This window comes from Camelus dromedarius, chromosome 28 (genome assembly GCF_036321535.1).
Source record: "Camelus dromedarius isolate mCamDro1 chromosome 28, mCamDro1.pat, whole genome shotgun sequence".
Classification (NCBI taxonomy): domain Eukaryota; kingdom Metazoa; phylum Chordata; class Mammalia; order Artiodactyla; family Camelidae; genus Camelus; species Camelus dromedarius.
Window position 1 is genome coordinate 9,057,259 of NC_087463.1, and position 23,568 is coordinate 9,080,826.

Sequence of the window (23,568 nt, forward strand, 5' to 3'; positions counted from 1 at the left end):
GGAATTCAGGTCTCATCTTTATAGTAGAGGAAGAAATCGGGTGATTTAGGACCAAACTTCAGAGGAGTTATAAGGAGCTTTAGGCACCATTCCTCTAAGATGCCCCCACCCCTTCATCAGCAGACTCTGGGTGATGTCTAAAATGCTACTGCCAACATCTAACACTCTGGGTCAAGAAGGAATCCTGCGCTCCCCTGGGTACCAGACATGCTAGGAGTATGTTATCCCTAACGCCAAGGATCAGAGGCAAAAACCAAGCCCCCCATGCTCGCCTGTGACACAAACACTAAAAGAACAGAAAATGCATATATTGTATTTCTATAAAAAGCTAACTTAAAATTATAAGTAAACACTTACTACTTTTTAGTGATTCCTAAAAAGATACATATATTCCTTAAGTTGCTGTTGCATGGAGGTATGATACTAACTAACCGATTAAGTCCTTTTCTGAAAGACACACAACTACTCAGCCTGGGAAAGAGTCCTGCCCATCACACTGCCCCCAGGAAATCACCAGACCACAATTAAAACACACAGAATTATTCTCAGGTCATCCTCTCCCAGCCTCCCACTGGCTCCAGCCCACCCAGTCATGCTGACTTGGTGAACCTGCCTCTCCAGCCTGTGAGGCACTGATGGCCCCCTCCCTGCAGTGTCCCCAGAGGAGCCTGAGCACTTCCTCATTGCTCCCTGACTCCAAGTAACAAAAGTAGAAACAAGAATTCGAGATAAGAATGCAGGACCATAATAAAGATGGAGGATGATGGTGCTGATCCATAAGTCGACCTTGACTCTAGTCTCAGGTCCGCCGTTTAGCCGGCTCTGTGACCTTGAACAAGTCATTTCACCTCCTCCAGCTACAGCGCTCTCATCTGTAAGAGGAGAGGACTGGGTGAGATAACTCAAGGTTCTTCCTAGCTCCAACATTACAGATTCTAAGTCGCGATTTGAAACTTTCACTTTCTTCTTTTCTTTCTAGGTTCCTCTTAACGTGTCCAATGGTAAGTGATTTTCTAGCTTCAACAATATCTTTATTCTATATACAGTTTTTCATAAATTCCCACAATAGGAAAGTGTTTTTAAAAATCAGCAGTAGGTCAGCCCTTAGTGAGGGTTGCTGCAGGGGCTTCTGCCAGCCTTAGAAATCTCATGAATCCCTCTCAGACAGCATCCTCTGTGACCCCTAAACTCCCAGGGTCCTGCAGTGGTGAGGGTAGACTCACAGGCACGTGCGGTCATAGAGAAATTCCTAGCTACTGGTCCTAGCACTATCCCACTGCGCCCTCTTAAGAGAGCATCCTAAAATACGTATGAGTATACTGCTTAAGGAATGGCACGGAATGTAAGATACACATACACACATGTGGCAAGAAAGAAAAAGAAAGAAGGAAGGAAGGAAGGGAGAAAGAGAGAGAAAGAAAGAGAAAGAGAGAGAGAAAGAGAGAGAGAAAGAGAGAGAGAGAGGGAAAGGAAGGAAGGAAGGAAGAAAGAAATTAATTTTGCTCTAATAACTATTACTGGAAGAAATAACCTCAGAGAGTCCTCATAATTGATCACAATATATTAATGTTGAAAAGTCAGTATTTTCAAACTCCAACGCTTCAACTCCCTGCTCATCATCCCCAGGCTTTAGCTCCAAGATTCATTTCACTCCATCCACACACAGCTTGCACCACGAATCTTTGAACATGTCAGTAGGACTACAAGACAGGCAGCCAAACCCCTACGTGAAGTTGCCTCAAACCACATCCAAAATCAGTGTCAATGGAAAAGTAATAGGTGCTGAGTCCCCAGCCCACCTGCCGCCTCCTATGAACACGCTCCAAACAGGCCTCCTTCCTGACACCAGCCCCAAGCACTGAAATACTGCCATGGCACTGAGCACAGTGCTTTGCATCCCTGGGGCTAAAGCATCATCGTCATTATTATTATTCTTTGATAGCAAGGTAGGCTGAGCAGCGCTTTAAAAGCATTTGTAGCTCCAAAACCTAGGGGGCAACAGGCAGTTTCAAAGCGTTTAGCTGGATACTGAGATCACTGCAGAAACCTATTTGTCACCATGACAGGAGGTGATAATGTGACATTTCACAAGTTTCAAAACAGCAGGGGAAAACCACCTCCCCTCTATTATTTGCAGCAATGCTGGACTTCTAAACACACACTCTGCGTGAACTATGAATCACTCTAATTGTTCAGCAGGCTGAATTCCAAACCAACCACGGTCCACAATCAGATCTGTGCCTGAACTATTTGTGAAGAGAATGTTTTTAGCTTCTGTACCTGCAGTTTCCCCCACCAGCACCATTTTCCCCAACAAATAATAATTTGCCGAATTCTTCACTGAAAGGGGTGCCTGCTTTCACAGTCAGCTCTGGCAAACAACACATTTCCTGTTTTCTCCCCTTCTCAAGCACACCAGTACCTCCTTCTCCCCACTTTAAGAACAAAATCAAGGACTCAGTATTATCCCACAAAATCAAGGAAAGTTGTCCCTCAAGCCACCGTCTGCCCTTGCTTTGAAACAGTGTCCACTGCCGTCCATCAAGGTCCCCCAGAAATTTAAGAGCAGTGAACATCAGAACATGCTTGGGAGGAAAGAACACAGTGGCTAGGTATCAGAGGCTCAAATCCTGCTTCTGCTACTTCCTAGCTGTGTGACCTTATCCAAGTTCCTAAACCTCTCTGGCCTCAGTTTTCTGTTCTGTTAAACAGAGATAACAGAAATTTCCCTCCTTCCACAGTTGTAAGGATTGAATATAAGATTAATATATATGTCAGGTACTGTGATATGATTCACATCATAATGGTTCAATGTCAATTAACTATCCTAATAATTAACAACACTCTTCCTAGGACCAACAAGCCTGGCCAAATGCAGTCTGCTATGGGCTGGGGAAGAGAATGAGCATCAATGTTCATGCCATTGTACCAGTAAGATGCTTATTTCTGCCAAGTCCCCCTTCTTCACCATCTCCCTTCTTGGCACTAGGGCTGTCTGTTCATATTTGTTCAGGAACAGGTTATGGTGGTTGTCACAGACCAAACGGCAACAAGAAATATGCATTAGTTTAAGGTCCAATGTTCAAGAACAGTTAAGAGGGGGCGTGAAGCTCAGGAACTTTAAGTACTTCAGCTAAAACTTGAAAAGCAAGTAAATTTTATAAACACCGTTTAGTCCCTTAAAATCTTTAACATTTTTTTCCTCCACCTTTTTCTCACAGCACCCCGGTTATACCTACAGATGCAACCACTCAGATGTATTTAAAGTCTTAACCTAAATCAATGGCGGGTGGTGTTTTCTACTAATTTATAGAGACCCACGGTCATAGTTATTTTTTGATAAGCCTTGAAGACGAGTCTCCAAGACCAGCCTATGCCACTGAAGACAGAATTAAACCAGAATCAGGTTATTCCCTTCTTGTAAAAGCACAGACATCAGAAAGGAGGACTGAGTGTCAAGTCATTCCTCATTCATGCCCTCTTAGAAGCACTTCAGCAGGGACCACCATATCCCAGGCAAGGGGAGATTCATCAGCCCAATCTTCCTTCGTTATTCTCTATTTTCTGTATTTGCATCCTCTGCTCAACTGAAAAAAAGGAAACGATAAGCACAAAGAAGATACTACAGATCAGGATCAGAAAGGAATTCATGAGAACACATGCCGCTTTAGGTGAGATGAAGGTTAGAGTCTCATTTCTAGTCCAAAGTATTGAAGAACCTGCCACAGAACCAGTCGTCATCTTCAGGTATCTGTGAGGAACCACTGACAAGACTACGTGTCAGAATCCCAAATGGTAACCCTTTACGAAATTCTGAAGGGAGGGCAAACCCCTCTCCACGGTCTGCGATTTTCACTGCATTTTTAGAAATTTAAATACTTGCTTATCAGGTATTAAGAGAGGTGGTTCCTTTAGTGAAACTGAAATCTCAGAGATCAGGATGACTTCTAAGACCCTGCCCATGTCTAGCACTCAGCGACAACTGAAAAGCACCGTGCCTCCCTCCCATCCCACACCAGGCCTGCCCCACGCTCCCGAGGTCTCCCCAGGTCTGCGTGAGGCAGGAGACCCTCGCAGCTGGACAAAGCAGCACGAGGAACAGCACTTGCTGTGAGCACACCCGGCTGTAAATGTGGGACAGTAACTCAAAGATGACAAAGTGCTCGACTTCAGTAAATCCGCGATACCGCGGCATTTAACCACATTTCCCAAGCTTCACTTACTTTTAAATCATCATTTCTTCCTCTTTATTTTCTACTTCCTTCAGCCACACAGAAGAACCATTTAGGGGACTGCAACAATCCCCTCGCAACACCGCCCTAGGAGTGAGAGTTCCAGGAGCGTGTGACCGGCGGTGGGGGAGGAGTGGGCATCCCTCAAGCACGGCTGAGAAAGGCAGGCAAAGGGGACGGAGAGGTGGGAAGAGAAGAGGCTCAAAGCTCATGCCCTGTGGACCTCAGAACCATCACCCCGAAGACAGAGGCAGGTGCAAACAACTACAGAAACGGCCAAGGAGCGGACAACCTGCTCTGCCCCTCAGAACCAAGAACCCAGAGAAACTGAGTGAACCCGTAAATCCCGCATCCCTCCCAGCACCGCCCTGCTGTGTTATGGTCCAGCTTCAAAAGCCCCACAGAGTTTCCCAAAATTGGAAACGGCCTGATTTTTTCATCAGTAGGAAGTGGGTTAATATACACAGCACAGCCACGCAAGAGGAGACCGCAGAGCAGCGCTCCTCCTGTCAGTCCTTTTCAGAACCACCTGGGGAAGGCGGTCAACAGCAGAGAAGCCTGGGCTCCTGCGTTCTCCCCAAGCTCTCCAGGTGAGTCTGTACTCATCAGGCTTGAGATCCACTGTCACAGAGCCATAAAAAAAAAAAAAAGTTTCAGTAACAAAAAAGGAAGAGCCTTCAAGATACATAAAGGAAAGGAAAAAAGCAAGTACAAAGGAGTGTGTTAAGCTGCCTGACATACAAGAGAAGATGGGGAATAAAAATAAAGGAAGAGGAGGGACATCGGCAAGATGGATGAATAAGACATCCTCTGTCCCGTCTCCCTCTCCCCTTGCCGCCCAGCAACAATTTGGCATCTACCAATTCACAGACAAAAATGCCCTGTGGGAACTGTGGGGTCCAGAACCATGCCAAGGGACCTGGGAGGGGCGTCACCCACCCATGTGTCAGGGAGTAAGCCTACAGACTGCGGACTCTCAAGTGGCCCATGAACCAGCTCCAGCCTCCCCTGGAAAACAGTGACTTAGACAATTACGTGCAGACGAGAGCCTTCGTGGAAGTTCAGGATTCTAGTGCAGAAGTTCCAGCACGCACTGGAGCAAAAACAAATCTGCATCTGGATGCTTTGGAGAGGTACGAGAACCGGTGTGACTTCACTCACATCACCGTCCCTCAAGGCAGCAGAGCTCAATGCCAAGAAAGACAGTCCCAGCCATGATTTCTCCTGGGGGCTGGGGGCTGGGGGGCTGACAGCATGTGGGTGAGCACCCAGTTTCCCCAGCTGTGGGGATGATGCCAAAGAGGCTCATTTCTCTCCTGTCCCATCCAGAGTACTGAGTCTGGGGTGGGGGTGGGAAGAGATTGAGAGAACAGCAGATAGGACTCTCGGAGGGCATTAAAGGGACACAGATCCTACTAACCATGTTGCAGACTCCACCAAGAAGCCTGCCCACAAGCCACTGGGGACACCTTGCCCACAGATCCTGCCAACTGGACCATGGAAAGCCTAGCACTCCAAATTCCTCACTCCTACACACCCCAACCCCACAGCCAGCTCCCTGTGTGCACTCCCATTGGCCATGAATGTGAGCTTTAGCAAATGGCTCATGAGCAGACTGAAAGCCGGCCAGAGTCTGCAGCCCAGGGACAGACCACAAACCTGAGCCCTAGCACCACCCCTGGGAAGCAAAAAGGAGGGAGGCTGTCAGCACCAAAAAACAGTAAGATAGTATTAGCAAGCCCTCATTAACAGTTACTCTAAATGTAAATGGATTAAATTCTCCAATATAAAGGCCTCAAGTGGCTGGATGGATTAAAAAAGACCCAAATGGATGCTGCTTACACGGGACTTAAGTCAGCTTTACGGACACACATATGCTCAAAGTGATGGGATGGAAAAAGATATTCCTGCAAGTGGAAATCAAAAGAGCAGGGGTAGATATATCAGACAAAATAGACTAATTCAAAAGCTGTAACAAGAGATCAAGATGGTCACCATATAATAATTAAAGGGTCAGTTCATCAAGAAGATATATCACAAATATATATGTACCCAACAGAGCACTTAAATATATTAAACACTAACAGATACAAAGGGAAAAAAATAAGACAAAAGGAAACTTTAACACCAATTTTCAAAAATGTATAGACCATCCAGACAGAAAATCAATAAGGAAATGTTGGGCTTGAATTATACTTTAAACCACTTGGACCTAATAGACATTTAATTCCATCCAATGGCAACAGAATACACATTCTTCTCAAGTGCACATGGAAACTTCTCCAAGACAGATCACATGTTAGGTCACAGACAAGTCTTAGCAAACTGAAGAGGATTGAAATACACCAAGTATATTTTCCAACCCCAATGGTATTAAACTAGAAATAACAGAGGAAAACTGGAAAATAAACAAATATGTGGAAATTAAACCACACACTCCTAAACAATCAATGAATAAAAAAGTCAAAAAGGAAATCAAACAATGACTTGAAACAAATGAAAACAGAATCATATCAAATCTAATGAGATGCAGCAAAGGCCATTCTAAAAACGAAGTTTAGCAATAAATAGTTATATTAAGAAAAAAAATCTCATAAGAACAACTTAACTTTATACCTCAAGGAAATACAAAAAGAACAACTAAGCCCAGAGTTAGCAGAACTAAATAAATATTAGAGAACCCTAGTAGACATTTTTTCAAAGATGACATAAAAACAGATGGCTGACAAGTACATGAAAAGGAAGTAATCATCAAGGAAGTACATACCAAAACCACAACGAGGTAACACCTCATACCTGTTAGAATAGCTATTATCAAAAAGACAAGAGGTAAGTGTTGGCAGGGATGTGGAGAAAAAGGAACCCTTGCGTACTGCTGTGGGGGATGTAAACTGGTGCAGCCACTATGGAAAATAACATGGAGGTTCCTCAGAAGATTAAAAATAGAACTATCTCAGCAACCCCACTTCTAGGTATATATTCAAATGAAATGAAAACAGGATTTTGAAGAGATATCTGCACTCCCATGTTCATTGAGCATTATTCACAATTGCCAAGATATCAAAACAATCTAAGTGTCCATCAAGGAATATATGGATAAAGATAACGTGCTGTGTGTGTGTATATGTGTATATATATGTAATATACATATTATATATGTAATATACATACTATGTAACATTCTTTAGCCATGAGAAAGAAGTAAATTCTGGCATTTCTGACAACATGGATGGACCCTGAGGACTCAAAGACAAAAACTGTATGATATCACCATGTGTGGGATCTAAAAACGCCAAACTCATAGCAACAGTAGAATGGTGTTGCTAGGTGCAGGGGAGCAGGGGAAATGGGGAGATGCTGGTCAAAGGGTAAACGCTTCAAGTCAAGAAATTAGTGCTGGGAATCCAATGTACAGCATGGTGACTAGAGTTAACAACACTGAACTGTATACTGGAAAGTTGGTCAGAGTAGACTCTAAGTGTTCTCACCACAAAAGATGGTAATTAGGCGATGGAAGTGTTAATTCATCCTGCTATAGTAATCATGTCTCAACATATGTGTATCATATCATCACACTGTACACCTCAATCTTACACAACGTTGTTATGTGTCAGTTATATCTCAATAAAGCTAGGGAGGGAAGGGAGAAATAAATTTTTAAAGGGTGGGAGAAGAGACACATACATGCAACTGCATACAAAGAGATATCTAAGATAAATAGAATATATATATTTTATCTACATAGAAAATATAAGTTAGACATTATATTTTATACATGGACAAATATGTGTGTGTACACACACACAAAGATCCCCAAGAAATGGGATCACTGGTTGCTTCCATGGAAAGGAAAGTCCTGAATGGGGATAAAGGTGCAGAGAAACCTATCACCACATTCTTTTTAATCTCTGGAATCTTGAACTATATCAATATATCACCTAACAAACATTTTTGTTGTTTACACTTTGAAAAGGATTTGGGCTGAAGAGACAAGAAACATAAGCAAAAAGTAAAGATAGTGATTTGGGGGTAGCAACCTCAAGGTTGGTGTCCCAAGGTTTTCATGGTTTCCTGCACACACGCACCCTTAGCTTTGGCCCAGGGGCCCCTCTCCCCTGTCTGGGGGCTGCCAAAGTCAAGGTGGAAACAACCAAGCCCCTGCTAAGGGGAACAGTGTCCTGGAAGTTGCTCAAGAGGCACCTCACATGTCCTCTTCCTGAATTCTGTCTCCCAACTGGTCTGCACATTTTTTGCAAGAAAAGGCTATTCTTCAACCACCTTAATATCTCTCTTGATGCGTAGAGTCAATCAATGCCTTCAGTAGCTCAGAGAGCTCTCTGCATGAGGTAGATCATTAGAGATAAGACCTTGAGCTTTGGGTAAGTTCCTAGAAGCTATTATAAATGCTGCTTTGATTGTTCTGCCTGATTATCAAATATACATGCCTCTAAGCAGACAATGCCTTCCCCTTTTCCTCTTTAAATTCACATGCAAACCAGAAAAATGCAGGGGAACAACAGTCCTCATAACCAAGTTTCCAACAAAATTCTGCCCCCATGTTTGTTTTCTGCCTCATATTCCTAAAGCCACCTCCCTCTTCTCACTCCCTCCACCCCTTGGCGAGAACAAAATGGCCACATTTTTTGGAATTTCACTTCTCCCTTCAAGGAAGCCTGCTTAAAGTTGTTCAAGGCACACTAGTTGACAAGTGGACACAATCTACAAAGTGTAAGAGAAGCTAAAAGATATCAACTGAGCAATGATGAAAGGAGAATAGATAATACAATACCAAGAGTGGACCATACCTGTCTTTGCCAGAGTCAAAAAGCCACCTAAACTTTACTTCACTCCCACTCTACACACACACACACACACACACACACACACACACACACACACACACACCCCCCCTCTCAGTAGACAAGAACCCATGAGGTAAAGGGACAGGGATTCTATGCTCCCCCAAAGCCACCTCCCTGGGCTTGACAGTGTTAAAAATTCAGTTTGGCTCAAGCATTCTCAAGTAGTAGAGAGTTTATGTTTTTGAATTGCTGAGTTGGATAATTTCTTGCTTATTCCTTAAACATAAGTGGGGATTTAAAAATAACTTGAATCCTTCACACACCATCAGTCTATTTTAAAAGCACGATCTGAAATGTCTAGATCCTGACAGAAACTGCTCCGAAGCAATGTGGATACCTCACCCAGGGACTTGGGAGGAAAGGCTGCGGAGCTCTCGGTGCTAAGACACGTGGCAGGCCCCTGGTGGGTGTGTTGGTAAGTGGTCTAACAGTTGTATGCTACGCAAGCACTTACATGTGAGTGCTTTTCAGGATGCCACTTTTTTTTTTTTAGGTTTATTTATTTATATTTGGAGGAGGTACTGGGGATTGAACCCAGGACCTCATGCACGCTAAGCATGCGCTCTGCCTCTTGGGCTATACCCTCCCACCTTCATGTCACCACTTTTCGTCCATACAAAAGCTCTGTAAGATAGATAATGTTATTGCCATCCTGTTTTGCCAGGTGAGGAATCTAGTCACAGAGCTTGAAAGCAGCTCTTCAGAGCCCACACTGAAAGGCCTTCCCACGGCATCACACGGCCTCTCACGGACAGAACTTTGGAGCTCCGTGACCTTACAAGGTCCGCTAATTCAGGGCCTTCACAAAGGATAAAACTGACAGCTGAGGTGACACTCCCAAGGTCACACAGCATGTCCATGGAGAAGCCTTCCTGCGTTCTTGCCATTCAACTAGAGTAACCATTTCAACCGGAATACACAAAATAGTGGCTAAAAAAGCCTTACACCCATATTACTATCTATCTGCCCTCCAACTCTAAAAGGACTACATCAACTAATTTCTATTTTGTGGTTTTTTTATCGATGCAAATTAGTAAAAAAGAATCAAATGGGGTTGTGATTATAATTTCCAGGTGAGAAACAATTAAACATTAGCTGACAAGTAGAAAGCCTTTGTGCTGACAGCCACCCCCCACCCCAACTTGGAAGACCCTTGCCCATTCTTCTCAGCCTATTCAAATCCAAATCATACTCCAAGGCTGAGCTGAAAACCAACCCCCAGAAGGCTAGTGTAGTGTGCGTGTGCACCTGTGTGTATGTGTGTATGTGTGTGTGTGTGTCTCATGCAGTCCTGGGTGCACCCAGGGTAGGCAGGGCAGAGAATGGAAGGAACACAGGCCTCAGAGTCTAAGACAAATCCCAACCCTGCCATTTAGTGGCTCTTTGGGAAATGAACACCCTCTTGTTTGTTTTCTCAAACATAAAGGAGACAATGTCCCACCTTGGAGAATTATAGCAAAGATCAAAGGAGACAAATGTTTAAGGCCCCCGGGTACAGCTCCTGGCACATAGGTGTTTAATAAATTACCATTAGCTCCACAAAGCACCCCTCAACTACCCAGCTCCACCAGGGTCTCTCCATCTTCCACTGCCAAGCCGTCTGCAGGCACTCATGTATTACAGCAACCGGTGTCAATGTTTATCTGCCCCCAAAGACAAACACTTTGGGGGGTGAGAAGCTGAGAGGAAGGCGCATTCTTACCTTTCTATCCCTCACAGCCTCCTATAAGATGCTCTTTATAATAAAGGTTCCGATATTGTGGAATGAGCTATTTCAAGGGAAAATAAGTTTCAAGCAAATGCAAAAAGAACAGTGGCCACTAGGGCAGTTTCTCTACCAGTCAGAGGGTTTGCAGATACACATACCATTGCACTCCCAGCACCTCTGGAGGGTTCCCATCAGCCAAAAGCGGAAACTCACTTTCATTCAGTTTCTATAAACATTCCCCAGCCCGCTGTATGCCAGCACTGTGCAAGGCCCTAGGACACACCTTTAGAGCGGCCCTGATGTGACAGCTACCAGAGATGACGCAAAGAGTGAAGGTGCCCACACAAGGTCCTGTTCTTCCAAACTCCACCTGGGCCTCAGTCTTCTCAGCTGGGAACGAGGAAGATGGACAGATTGCCTCCGAGGTCTAGTGCAGCTCTGTCGATTAGCCTATTAATGAACTGCCTCTGGAGAAGTGTGGTAAAAATACACATGTATGTCTCTAGGCGTAACTTAGTAATACACAGTGTTAAAAGGAACGCTTCCCCCAGTGAAGCTGAATTAACTTCAACCCCCCACCAGGGATGTCAGCATGCAGCATTCCTTCCTGCCATCTCTCCCACCCAGGAAACGAATTATTTATGGCAAGAAGCTATGGGGAAAAAAAGGGAACATGTGAAGTAAGCCCAGTGGGGGGCAGAGGAGGCAGAAAATGGGAGTCGTGCTGCTTGGAGCAGGACCAGAGACTGCGGTGAGGAGTGGACAGCGCAGGAGACTAAAGGACAGCACAAGAATAGAATGCTAAATTATTCTGGTTCTATTTAGAAGAGGGATCAAAGGCCCAGCCCACCTCATTAGACCCTGAAGGAAATCTCATCCAAAACACACTGAAATATTGGGGCTTTTTGGCAACTCCTGAGTCATCAAGAAAATAAAGTGAAATCACACTCGGTAGCCTCTATTTGATAAATCCTCCCAAAATAAAGTTTGTGAAGCACTTTGATGCCCAACTAGTTAAACCTTCAGCTGCCCACAAAATGAAGAACCTATTGCCCTCCTCCCTGGTGGTTTAGAGGAAAGTTTCCCCGTATTTACTTTGTTTCATTTGTTAAGTACCAGAGCCCAGCCATTCTCCTTCTGAGAGATGAGCATTCAAAGGTCTGGGGGGTCAATTCTGAGGAAGAGTAAGGTCCAGGGTCTCATGAGCAGGGGGCCTTGTGCCACCAGCCCCATGGCCGTGGCCAGTCAGGGGTGGGCACACAACTCTCTCAGCCTCCGCGAGGACCTCTTATTTCCGTTTCCCCATGATCCTGTTACTCTCAACCAACAAACAGGTTAAGTCAATGCATGTTAATAAATTCCTGGTTACTTTTCCCAAATAATGTATTTATAATAATGTTAAAATCTTTAGCCTCATTCAAGGAATTCTGGTTCCATAGTCAAAAGACCTGGAATGGTAAGTGTGTCTATTCTCACACCCACTGTAGAGCAGAAATCTCCAAGCCCAATGAAAATTATTCTCCGTCCTTCCTTTCTGGGATTTACAATTGAAACAACAGACAGCCTCCAAGGGAATGGAAACCAATTCCTTCCATTCGGCAGAGAAGCAGAAACAGGACGTAATGAACTCCTCGAGAGGCAATAATCACAGTGGGTAGTGCTAAGAATGAGGGCCAACTGCCCAGTTAGAGGGCACACAGTCCACACTATCACCCTCACTTCTGGCACCAAATGCAAGTTCAGAGGTCCTCAGGTTCAATAATTCAGTAGGATTCACTGTTGTCCTCATTGTTATGGTTTATTACAGGGAAAGGAGACAGAATCAGCCAGAAGAAGAGAAACATGGGGCTGAGTCAGAGAAGTAGCAACTGCAGTACATTCCTGGCACTGATTTGACAATACACACACAACACTGTCAACCGGGGACGTTCACCCAAGCTCCAGTGCTCAGGCTTTTTCACTGGGGCTCATTATGTAAGCATGACTGCTGTGAAATAATCAAGACTTATCTATCAGTTTCTGTCACAAGTTCCTAATATTTGGTCTTTGACCCTGGTTCCTGGCACAGAGCTCCTAAATCCCTTGGAATTTCCTGAGTGATGGGACCACCTTTTGTTGTAATGAAGTAACTCTTGGTGGGCTCCTGAATAGGGGCTGATGAACAGAGAGACCAAGCCATAGATGGAAGCTTGGAACTTTCAGCTCCATCTGCCATTCTGCAGAGAGGGGCTGGAAACTGAGCTACGTCCACATGCTAAAGCCTTGATAAAAATCTCTAAAGCATAAGGTTCAAAGAGCTCTTGGGTTGATGAACACATGATGTGCTGGGAGGGCGACATATCCCAACTCTGCAAGGACAGAAGGTCCTGTGCTGAGGACCCTCCTGGGTCTCACTCTATGTATCTCTACATCTGGCTGTTCATCTGCACCTTTATCATATCCTTTATAATAAGCAGTACATGTGCTTCCCTGAGTTCTATGAGCCCTTCTAGAAAACTATCAAACCCAAGCAAGGGAGTCATGGGAAACCTGATTTATAGCCAATTAGTCAGAAGTATAGTTCAAAACCTGGCACGCGAAATGGGTGTCTGAAGTGGGGGTAGTCATGTGGGACTGAGCCCTTAACTCGTGGGATCTGATGCAAACTCCAGGTAGACAGTGGCAGAGTGAATTTAACTGTAGGACACTCAGCTGGTATCCGAGAACTGGTCAGTGCGGGGGAAAACTCACATCCAGTGTCAAAAGTGCTGTGAGTATGGTGGTCATGTGAAAGGGGAGGGGAGGGAAGGAAGAAATCCACATACCATTTCTTCTTTAAAATGTGTGCTCTGATCCCACCAAGCAGTTCCTCAGCTACCTTTCTGAAAGCTAACCTAGAAGCCTGCTAAGCTAATGCAGCCATCAGAATAAACTAGGTCCTGCTGTGGTCACACACCACCCAAAGTCTCCCCAGCACACAACCGACAGCTGCTCCTTGCTTCTGCTCTGCGTTCATGGAGGGTTGGCTGGAGTCTGCTCTGCCTCAGCCTCATTCCGGAATTCAGGCTGATGGAGCAGCTCCTACCTGGCACAGCGCAGGTTACCACAGCAGCGGGGACAAGAGCTTGGCAAAGGGTGCTATCTGAAGTGTCATGAGTTACTTATGCTCACATTTTCTTGGCCAAACCAAACGCTATGGCCGTGCCCGAGTTCACCTGGGCGAGGAAGTACGATTCTACCAGGTGGTCAGAGGAAGAGGCAGATACTGGCGAGCAGCCCAGCCCCTGCTGTCACACCCGCTCCCACCACGTCCCTGACAGCACGAAGGGGCTCTGCCTGGGAACTCGGGGGGCTGTGCCATTTGGGGTTTGTGCTTGGTGCCTAAAACCAAGACACAGGGGATGCTTTCTACTGAGTTCCAAGAGTAAGATGGAAAAGCTGCAGAGCTGAACGTTCCAGTTTCAGACGTCACTCTGCTTTGAAGTGTCAGGGCCAGACGTCCAAAGTCTCCATCACAAGAGGTCAGTAGCCCCTCACCCCCAAAAGACTCCCCAACCTAAGTCAACACGATGGCCAGAGCTGTAACAAGAGCTTAAGGGTAACCAGAGTCTCACACAGTCAGCAACGAGGTACACCCAGCTTCGCCTCAATCTGCAAATTCAAGCACACTGATTTACCATCTGAAATAACGTTTTAGTTGTAAGAAATCACAGTGAAGACAAGAGGCAGGAGACGTATGATAGGAAAACGTCTCTTTTCAGGAATGGAGAAAAGATGAATCACAGACACTCCTGATAAATTACCAGCTCAGTCCAGTGTGAGCTCAACTAAAACCCCATCACCTCTTCACAGAGGCTCCTGTCCAGCCAAGGGGAATTCGGTACTTACACTATTGAACTGTTTTAACCTAAATGAAGCATTTAGCGTTTCTATTAAGTTTTATATTGCTAGTTCCAACCCATCAAGGCAACTGTCCAGCCCTGAGCACTACACATTCAGAGCTACCTACACACAAGGATCACTGGCAAACTAGCGAGTACTCATAGGAAGGAGAAGGTAGGAAATATTGCTCAATGAGTAACAGTGGAGGGGACTGGACATATTTATTTGCAGCTTGGAGGGGCTTTGGGAAGGTTGTTTTCTGTCTTAAAAGCATCTGAAGAGCTGTGTAGAACATGACAGGCATTCTCCCTAACCCTGGAGGGCAGGAGTAGAGCCAAGAGGTGGGATTCAGGAAGAAGCCATTGGTTCCTGAGACAAGACCCACCCTGCAGCAGTGTGAGAATCCCACGGGCTCAGCACCACGGCCTTCTGCAGGACCTGGCTGACATCAGCCCTGGGAAGGGGGGATGGAATGGCTGACCCATTCGGGGATAAGGATTCTATGTGACTAATTATATCGGTATTTATCTGGATACATGAAGGTTAGGAATAAGAATTCTGTAACATTAGCACCAGATCCACAAAACCCCTGAAGGTCTTCTTTGAAAGTCTCTGTAAGCGGAGACAGGAAGATCCTTTTCTGATAGGCACCACGGGAAGCACACAAGGTAAAATCCGAGCTTAATATGCACCAGAGAGGCTGTGGGCAGCCCTGGCCCCCTCACTGCCTCCTGTGCGTGCGCCTGGAGGCCCAGGTGACCCGCATGGCACCTTCTGCCCTGCCATGGCTCCCACTAGGGTCTCGCTTAGGGCTGAGCACACAGAGGCACTCAGGAAACAGTCCTCCAGCCAGACCACACTATCACCCTCTCATCCAAATTCTTTGGTTTACAGTGAGGAAGCTGACGCAACGCACAGCTGCGATGGGAACCCGGGCCTTCGTGACACTCACGTTTCACTCTCCCATCTGGAAACAGGACTTATGTGGAAAATATGAGAGGTTTCTAGAAGATGCCCTCTATGAGCTGCATGAGTGCAGAATGGTAGCAAATACACCTGGAAACAACCCTCAGGAGACTTTAGAGGAAGAGAAACACACTCTTCAGGGACACATAAGCTCTGCTTGGGATGAAGGGAGACGCTGGCATTCCAACCAACAAGGGTCTCTACAGGAAGAAGTGTGTGGATTACAAATTCTCCAGGCCCTTTGCCCACCTAGACAGAACCTAACAGATGCACACAGTTCATCCAAACAAACCCCACACACATCCACCAGACCTTCAGAGGATAAAGATCCATCTCCCCCAAATCACATCCCACACATGGGCTGGTTGAGTCCAAGTACCAGGTAAAGTTTCTGGCAGCAGGACTCATGCCCACACTTCCTCAAATCTCTCAGAGTGTCAGGGACACATCAAGGCTCAGTGCTTACTTTCAACTGATCTACTAGTTAACTTAAAAACAGGGAACTGCAGGAGAGGCAGCAATGAGGCACCTCCCTGCAGGAGAAAGTTTCCCTTGCCCGGAATTTTCACATCTTTCTCAGCACAGAGGGAAGTTGAAGCTCCCGCCAGGATGCAAAATTTAGAATGACTACAAAGTAACCTACTTCTCAGGTGTCTTTAAAAGTTTTTTAAGAGCAGCAATCCCTTAGGATCATCCCCAAAAGTGAGGTATTTAAATTAAAAATGCTGATGGGAAGAGCTTTCAAAATGGATTTCATTCATCATAAAAAGTGTATTTTTCCATTCGTTTGAAAAAATGTATTCTACAACAACAAAATCTCTAAAAAGATTATCTAACCGGCTTTACCGAGAGTCCTAAGGGGTGGAATTTAACACTGGCGGCCCCAGGAAAAGATTTCTGCAAACAAGGGAAAAAAAGGTCATTTGAAGGATAGTGAGTCATATCAGGAAAAAAAAAAAAAAGAAAGGAAGGATGGTTTTCCATCAAAGTGGTGTTTTAAAAACTCAAAAGCCATTCTAATTAAATCTGCAGGCATGGTACACCACTGGCCTTCACTGGTGCCTGTGACACTGATGGAAGAAACCATTTACCAAAAACCGACACACTTCAAAACACCTTCCGCACGGCTCTTCTCATTTTTTAAAAAAACTTTTTCTTTGTTTTTTAAATTAAAGGGACAGCCCTTCCCAATATACAAATTACCATACCACTTCCCTAGAAGGCAGAAAAGGTGATGTAAAACCGTGGCTCAGCTTATGGCTTACTGAGGGCAAACTATATAGCACCAGGCCTTTTTTCAGTCCACTTTCGTGCTCTACCTTCACTCAGTCTAATCCAGAGCAGGGAGATGGGCCAGCCATCGTAGAGCGCTTGTGCCAGACACAATCTTAGAGATCTTAGTCCAAGCTTCTCACTTTAGAGATGGGAAAACCGAAGCCCAGAGCAGGGAAGTCACCTGCACAAGGTCACAAAGCCAGTGAATGGCAGTCTTATCAGCCAAGGACTTTGGAAAGCCCTTCTATTCAAGGGGATGCACGTGGCTAGAAACCAGCAAACCCGGAGCCTGCCCTCAGGTGACCTCGCTGTCTCTGGAGTCCTGCTGCACAGGCTGGCTTCAACTTGGCTTCAGCTCAGCGCAGCCAGGAGACGGGGTGCCCGGCAACATCAGTGAACCACGCACCACAACACAGGCAGCAGGTGGGAGGGAACCGGGGAGCGGAGGGGAGGGCTGTGCTCTCCACCCTGTGTCCACGTGCGTTCAGTGAAGAAGCACAAATGCCCCCAAGGCATCCAGATGTTGCTGTGTTGGACAACACTTTAAACATTCTGTAATTTTCACCCAGGGCTGTTAAATCTGTATTAACTCAGCCATAAGACTCAACCTGTATTTTTATGGGATCTCTTTAAGTGTTTTTCTATGTGAATCACAGACTCTTAGAACAGAAGGGGATGTTATAAAAGTCAAATCCAACTGGGTACTAATAAGCAGCACACATATTTAGGCTTGTTTAGGCACAGAAAACAGCTGCAAGGATTAGAACGAAACGTCTTCTGCAGCTACTTCTGGGGAGGGTATAAGGAGAGAGAGGCAGAGGCAGAATTTTTACTTCATGTAATTCTGTACTTTGTTTTTAAACAAGAGCGAGATCTACGAGCCCCCTCGGTCCCCTGCCCTTGTGCTCCTCCTGCCCCTCAAGCATCAGTCACCATTTCACAGGGTTCCACTGGGGGCTGCCACCCTGTCTCCTTCTAGAGACTCAGGGAAGAACAGCTTACAGACAGTTTTCACTTCTACCTGATCCCTAATGAAAGCCTAAATCCCTATTTTCAAGCCTGGCATGGCTCCATGAGCTGTAGGACTGTATGTCTAAAGGCTTGCAGGTCAGTACCACCAGCTACCCACAGACTTCTCAACCCAATGTGCCCCTAAAAGAACTCACCATCCTCCCCCTCCCCCCTTCTTCCCCAGACTGGGCTCCCTCCTTTAAGCGTCCAAGTCGGAACCCTGGGAGGCATCCTCAGTTCTTTCCCTGCACCTGCCACATCCAGTGAGTCTGTCAATCTTCCCGGAACCCCTCTCAAAGCAGGTTTCTCCTCTAAGCATCACTACTGCCTTCTCCTGAGTCATCTGAACTACTGCAGTGACCTGCCGATTAGCATCCCTGCTAATACCTCCAACCTACCACAGGGCACGTGGGTCTATTTAATACACAAAGTTAGTGAAGTTCATTCAGTGTCTTCCCTGAGCAACTACTATGAGCCAGGCACCATTCTAGGTCCTGAGGATACAGCTGTCAACCAGACATTGTCCCCATGCTCATGGACTGTACATCCTAGTGATGAAATTAAAGACCACTTATGGCTCCCAACTGCTTCAGGTAAAAATCAAACATCTTAGGTAGCTCCTAGCAACCTCACTCACCTCACTGGTTGCCCCCACCTCCAAAATTCCAGACATTTTGGACCATTGTTGCTTCCTTGAAAGCACACAGCTTTCTCATTTCTGTACATACCATTCCCACTGCCCAAGATAACTTTCCCTTTTCTGCCTAGTTACCTTGTCCTCTAAGTCTCTAAGGGTCTCCTCCTCCAGGAAGCCTTCCTTCCCTGACATGATTCATCAAGATACCTTTCATCAGAGTCCTGTGCAGGCCTCCGTCACAGCACTTTGCACATAATCTTGTATTTATGGATTTAATCTCCCCCACAGGGTCAGAAATTTCTTTAGAAAAGACCCTACTCTATCCTTATCTCTCTTCCATACCTGGCACACTGACACATAAACACAAAATACTTAGGCATCTGTTCCCTAAGGAGTTCAGTAAATATGTTGCCAAATCCTAGGATCCTGTGAGGCAGACAAGGGGCAGAAACGGTTACCAGCATTGAAAGGGGGTGGGGGGAAGGGGGGTAGAAGAAGCCATAGCACATAAGCAGAGATAGATACTACAGCTCTGTCTACACCACCTGTCCCCTGCACGCCTCTGCCTTCAGGTGCTCCGATACATGAAGACACAAGGCCTGGCCTCTGCCCCTCAAAGGCTCACAGCCAATAGCAAATATGTGCATCAATTTTACAATGAGTTCTTCACGCCCAGCTTTCAGGAGCCTACCTCTGACCCCTGGATGCCTGCCTCCGATGCCATCTCATAAAACAAGCTTCTGGCCCTTCCTTGGATGTGGTTCAGAGAGACCTTGGCTTCCTTTTTATTCCAGGGTTCAGTTTTGCTTTTGCCTTACTGTTCTTCCTAATCCCCTCCCCTCCCTCCCTCCACCACATCTACACACACAGTGAAAACAGCTCCAAAAAACAAACATGCCAAGGTGTCCTAGCTCAAGGTTGACATGCCAAGGATAAAGAATTTCCATTACACTGTGACTCACTCACCATGAATTCTTCCCAGGAACCATGCTGGACACCACTGAACCCACTGGGTTCTTCCTTGACTTCCCCTTGAGGCATCAGTCATTCTGGGTCTCAGCCCCTTCTAAATCCCAAGGATCACGACTCCAAAAATATGATCCTACAGTTCTATTATCAAGCCTTCCTGTATACTGATGGACTTTGATATAAGATCTAGTTTTAAACACAAGCTCCAGGTTGAGTGACCTCAATGCCATCATTCCACGTGCCAGTCAGACTCTGAACCTCATGGCCCGCTCTTTTGCAAGTGTTTTTAAATGTGTTGCTTTTCTTTGCTGCAAAAAAAAAAAAAAAAAAGACTGATGTGACTTAAAAGTATTCATTCATTACTGCTTTCCTTTTCTGAACTATAGTATTGCATTTGCTGATTTAGTTCATGATTTTTCACTGCTACAATTAAGCATATACATGTAGTCCAATAAAATGAAATTTTAAGTGTCACAAATTAATGAATACTGGCTCCATCACTTGTAAAATTAAGATAAACTTCAAAACATGTCACACAAATTAAGTAAGACCACGCAGGAAAAACGCTTGGTGCTAGTAACAGGTCAATATATGCCAGTTTCCCTCCTTTTTTTTTTCCCCAACTGCATTAGTCTCTTCTTATTCTTTCAGTAATCTCTTCCAGAGTTAACTACTTCCGTTTGTAGGTGATGAAATGTGTAAGGAATCCACTTCAAGTGCTGGCACTGCTATGAAGATGGTCTTCCCCTTTACCTCAACTCAATCACTTTTGATTCTTGTTTGTATTTCCAAGCCCCAAAGCAGTTTTCACTGCAGAAGTTATCTGAAGACAGTCTTATGCTTTCTAGCAGTGGTCTAACACCCGGGTCTAGCTTCTCCAGGAACACTACACAGGATGGAGTTAGATATGTATTAAACTAAGAGGCTTTCTCTCAGAGGAATTTAAATGCATTTTATTTTTAGACAACCTACACATGTTTTTTTTCTCAAAAACAAGACCTCCACTCCAAGTAAATCACCATCAAAATAAATGAAGCTCAAGATGGCATCAGTTCCATTTGTCTTTTAAGTCCTGGTGTTGTGTGGATGAAAGCAGTGGCTAGCCAGTTATGACGACAGGTGATAGATCCAAAGTAACAGCCAAATTTGTTAGCATTTTCCCATTTGTAAACCATCCTTAAAGAAAATCATATATGGGGTCACACCGTCCTCACGGTCTTCCAGCAAAGCCGCCATGCCATCTGGATTCATGTTTTCACCAATAAAGAACTGATAGTTTTTGAAATTAGCAAGGATGTGCCTGATTGTTCTGCAGCCCCTGTCATAAAAGGTTTTACTCTTTCTGGTCTCTGTTCTTCAAGTTTCCCTTTGATTTGTTTCAAGAAATCTCTGATGTACTTCTTGCAGGCTTCTTTCGTGAAGCTGGTTTCCTGCAAGCGATGGTTCATGACAATATCGACACCAGCGATTACTGTGCTTTCGGTGCCTTCGCCCTTGCGCCTTCAGCGGAGGCATTTCCACCAACGAGCGAGTTGTCAGTGTTTCCCTCTGTCCTACTGACCGTCTTCCCCTCCACCTCCAGGATCTTGTAGATGTTGGAGAACATCTCATCACGGCTGATGAGGTCCCGGTAGATGATCATGATGGCAGCTGGAGGGAGATGACGGTGGCGCTAGCTTAGCTGGAGCTCTGAGCGAGCGCAGTGCAGCCGGAGCGGCGCTCGGGGTAGGGGGGAGTGGGCGGAAAAGCCAGTTTCCCTTCTTCTTAGACTCTGCTTCGCTAAAAAGCCTGGGCAGAGCTAGGGTCTGATTGCATCAGAGAACTCTGGGGCCATTGGAGCATGTACTTTTTCGTTTCCAGGGATATAACAGAGACCGGGTCACTCAGCATTCGGGGTCTGTCCAGTTTCTTTGGGGAAGGGTCCGCTCTAAACCCCACCAACTTCTGGGTTCCAGCTTCCTTGGCGTATCTTGCAGCTCCAGGGATGCACAAAACCAGGCACCCAGAGAGCCCGTGTCCCAGGGGAACATCCACCCAGTTGAGAGCCTCCCTGGCCTCTGCTGTCAGACAGCTGGGGGCACGCTGAGAGCAGTAGCTGGAGTGAAGAATGACAGAAACAGGAGGGCTGAGTCATCATAAAGAGGAAGTCCCCTCCGCACCGCAATTCCTCAGCCGAAAACCAACACATTACACAGAGGTTCAATTTTCCAGGCCTCGGTGGAACACACAGCCTGCCAATCCTGCATTCTGGTTGAGCCCCTTTATTTCCTGCTGAGGTGGCAGGCAGTTAATTAAAGCCACCTGTCTAATCATACAGCATAAGCTGCTTCACAGAATTTCAGAGGCTTCCCTGGGTGTTTCAGGGCTTGACCCACAGAGAGGGCACTCCCTCCCTGGAACCTGTACAGAACATTCAGGGATGATGAGTTTGTATTAGGCACTAAAGGCATCCCTGCCATACTGAGACAGGTGAAAGATGACAGGTGTGTTCTAGCAAATGAGGTGCCACTGCTTTCAGCATGATTCTAAAGGACAACTCTTTGGGGATTTTTATTTCAGATCTGACAAAAAACCTTAAGCACTGAAACCAGAAAGCAGCTTAAAAGCAGTCTCCGTCATCCTGACCACTACAAGGCTGACTGCCCATGGGTCTTGGCATCACCAGCTTCCCCAGGTAAGAACTACAGCATTGAGGGCAGATGATCTGCGTGCAAAACCACCCTCAGGCCCAAATGACCAAAGAAACCTGCGTAAGATGTTTTACTGTGATTTACACCTTGATCTGAAGACTCAGGAAAGCTAAAAAAATCATTTCCTAAGTTCTGATATTGGGGTTCTTAAAACCTACATGGAGCAGGAGATAAAACTATGTATATTAGTTGGTGTTGATCAGAAACACATATTCTGCAAAACTAAAAAAAAAAAAGAAAGTGACATCACATCGAAAAGTACCTCATGGCCCTTGTTCATACATTGGTGAATTCTCGATTCCACCCTGGGATAAGCAGCTACCAGAGTGAATTTTCTTTAAGAAAAATGCCAGAAATCAAACTGAAGTTACTACCAGTAGCACATTAATGCAGATTTGAAGCTGGGTGTCTCATTGTCAGGGCTATAAGTAACTGAGCTCCTGATTAGGTCTTCCACAAGAACACCAATGTCCTGTGGCACAAATTAATCACCTGAGTGACATTCCAGATTACCCAAAAGGGCAACACGGCACATGGTATTTTATACACAGTAATTTCAGTAGGAGTATGGTCATGTGCAATGTTTGGAAGATTAAAAGTAAGGGTGTCTTGTGTAGGGCACAAGAATACAGCGCTCCAAGTGCTCACTTCAAAATAGTGACCCTCCAGCTAGGAGGGATCCTGTGAGCAAAGAGAGATGTTATCCTAATAGTAACGCAGGACTTAGAAGAAACTCCAAGTGGATGGCAATTGATAAGCACAGCAGCAAACACCTGGGAGAAATATTGTTATCCTTATAAAAATAAAACCAGGTCAGAGGGGGAGGGTATAGCTCAGTGGCAGAGTGCATGTCTAGCATGCACAAGGTCCTGGGTTCAATCCCCAGTACCTCCACTAAAAAAACCTAATTACTTCCCTCCAAAGTTGGGGGGGGGGAACCCAGGTCAGCCTGTGAGTGGAGATTTGAGGAGAGCCTATGTCCTTGCCACCCTCCACCCCTGGGGCCTAGGAGCACACCTCCACCACCGCAGTCAGGACGCACAGGGAGCTGGGACAGCAAGGTGCCAGTGAGGCCAAGGACGCTGTCTGAGCCCTGACAAGAGCAGTTACCCGCCCCAGGCTCTGTGAACGCCAGGGACCCTTTCTTCCTGGCCAGGGCTCCACAGGTGTGTGGTCACCTCACAAAGCCTGCCCTATTTCTGTAAAAACACAAGTCTCCACATGAGTACACACGTATGCATGTAGACATGTGTCTGGAGAATAACAGCAGTTGTCTCTGAGAAAGGAGGGCTACGGGGATGGAGGCTTTCAAGTCTTATTCCAGAGATCCCTGTAATATTTGAATTTTTACAAAATT

At 45.7% G+C, this 23,568-nt stretch overlaps 1 protein-coding gene and 1 pseudogene across 1 annotated transcript in view; both read right to left on the reverse strand.

Annotated features, from left to right (window-relative positions):
* The window catches only part of MYO5B (myosin VB), a 293,346-nt gene that overhangs the window by 233,811 nt on the left and 35,967 nt on the right, over positions 1 to 23,568 (reverse strand). The gene's annotated exons all lie outside the window — the stretch shown is intronic.
* On the reverse strand, positions 20,460 to 21,646 carry LOC116149789 (translationally-controlled tumor protein-like; annotated as a pseudogene).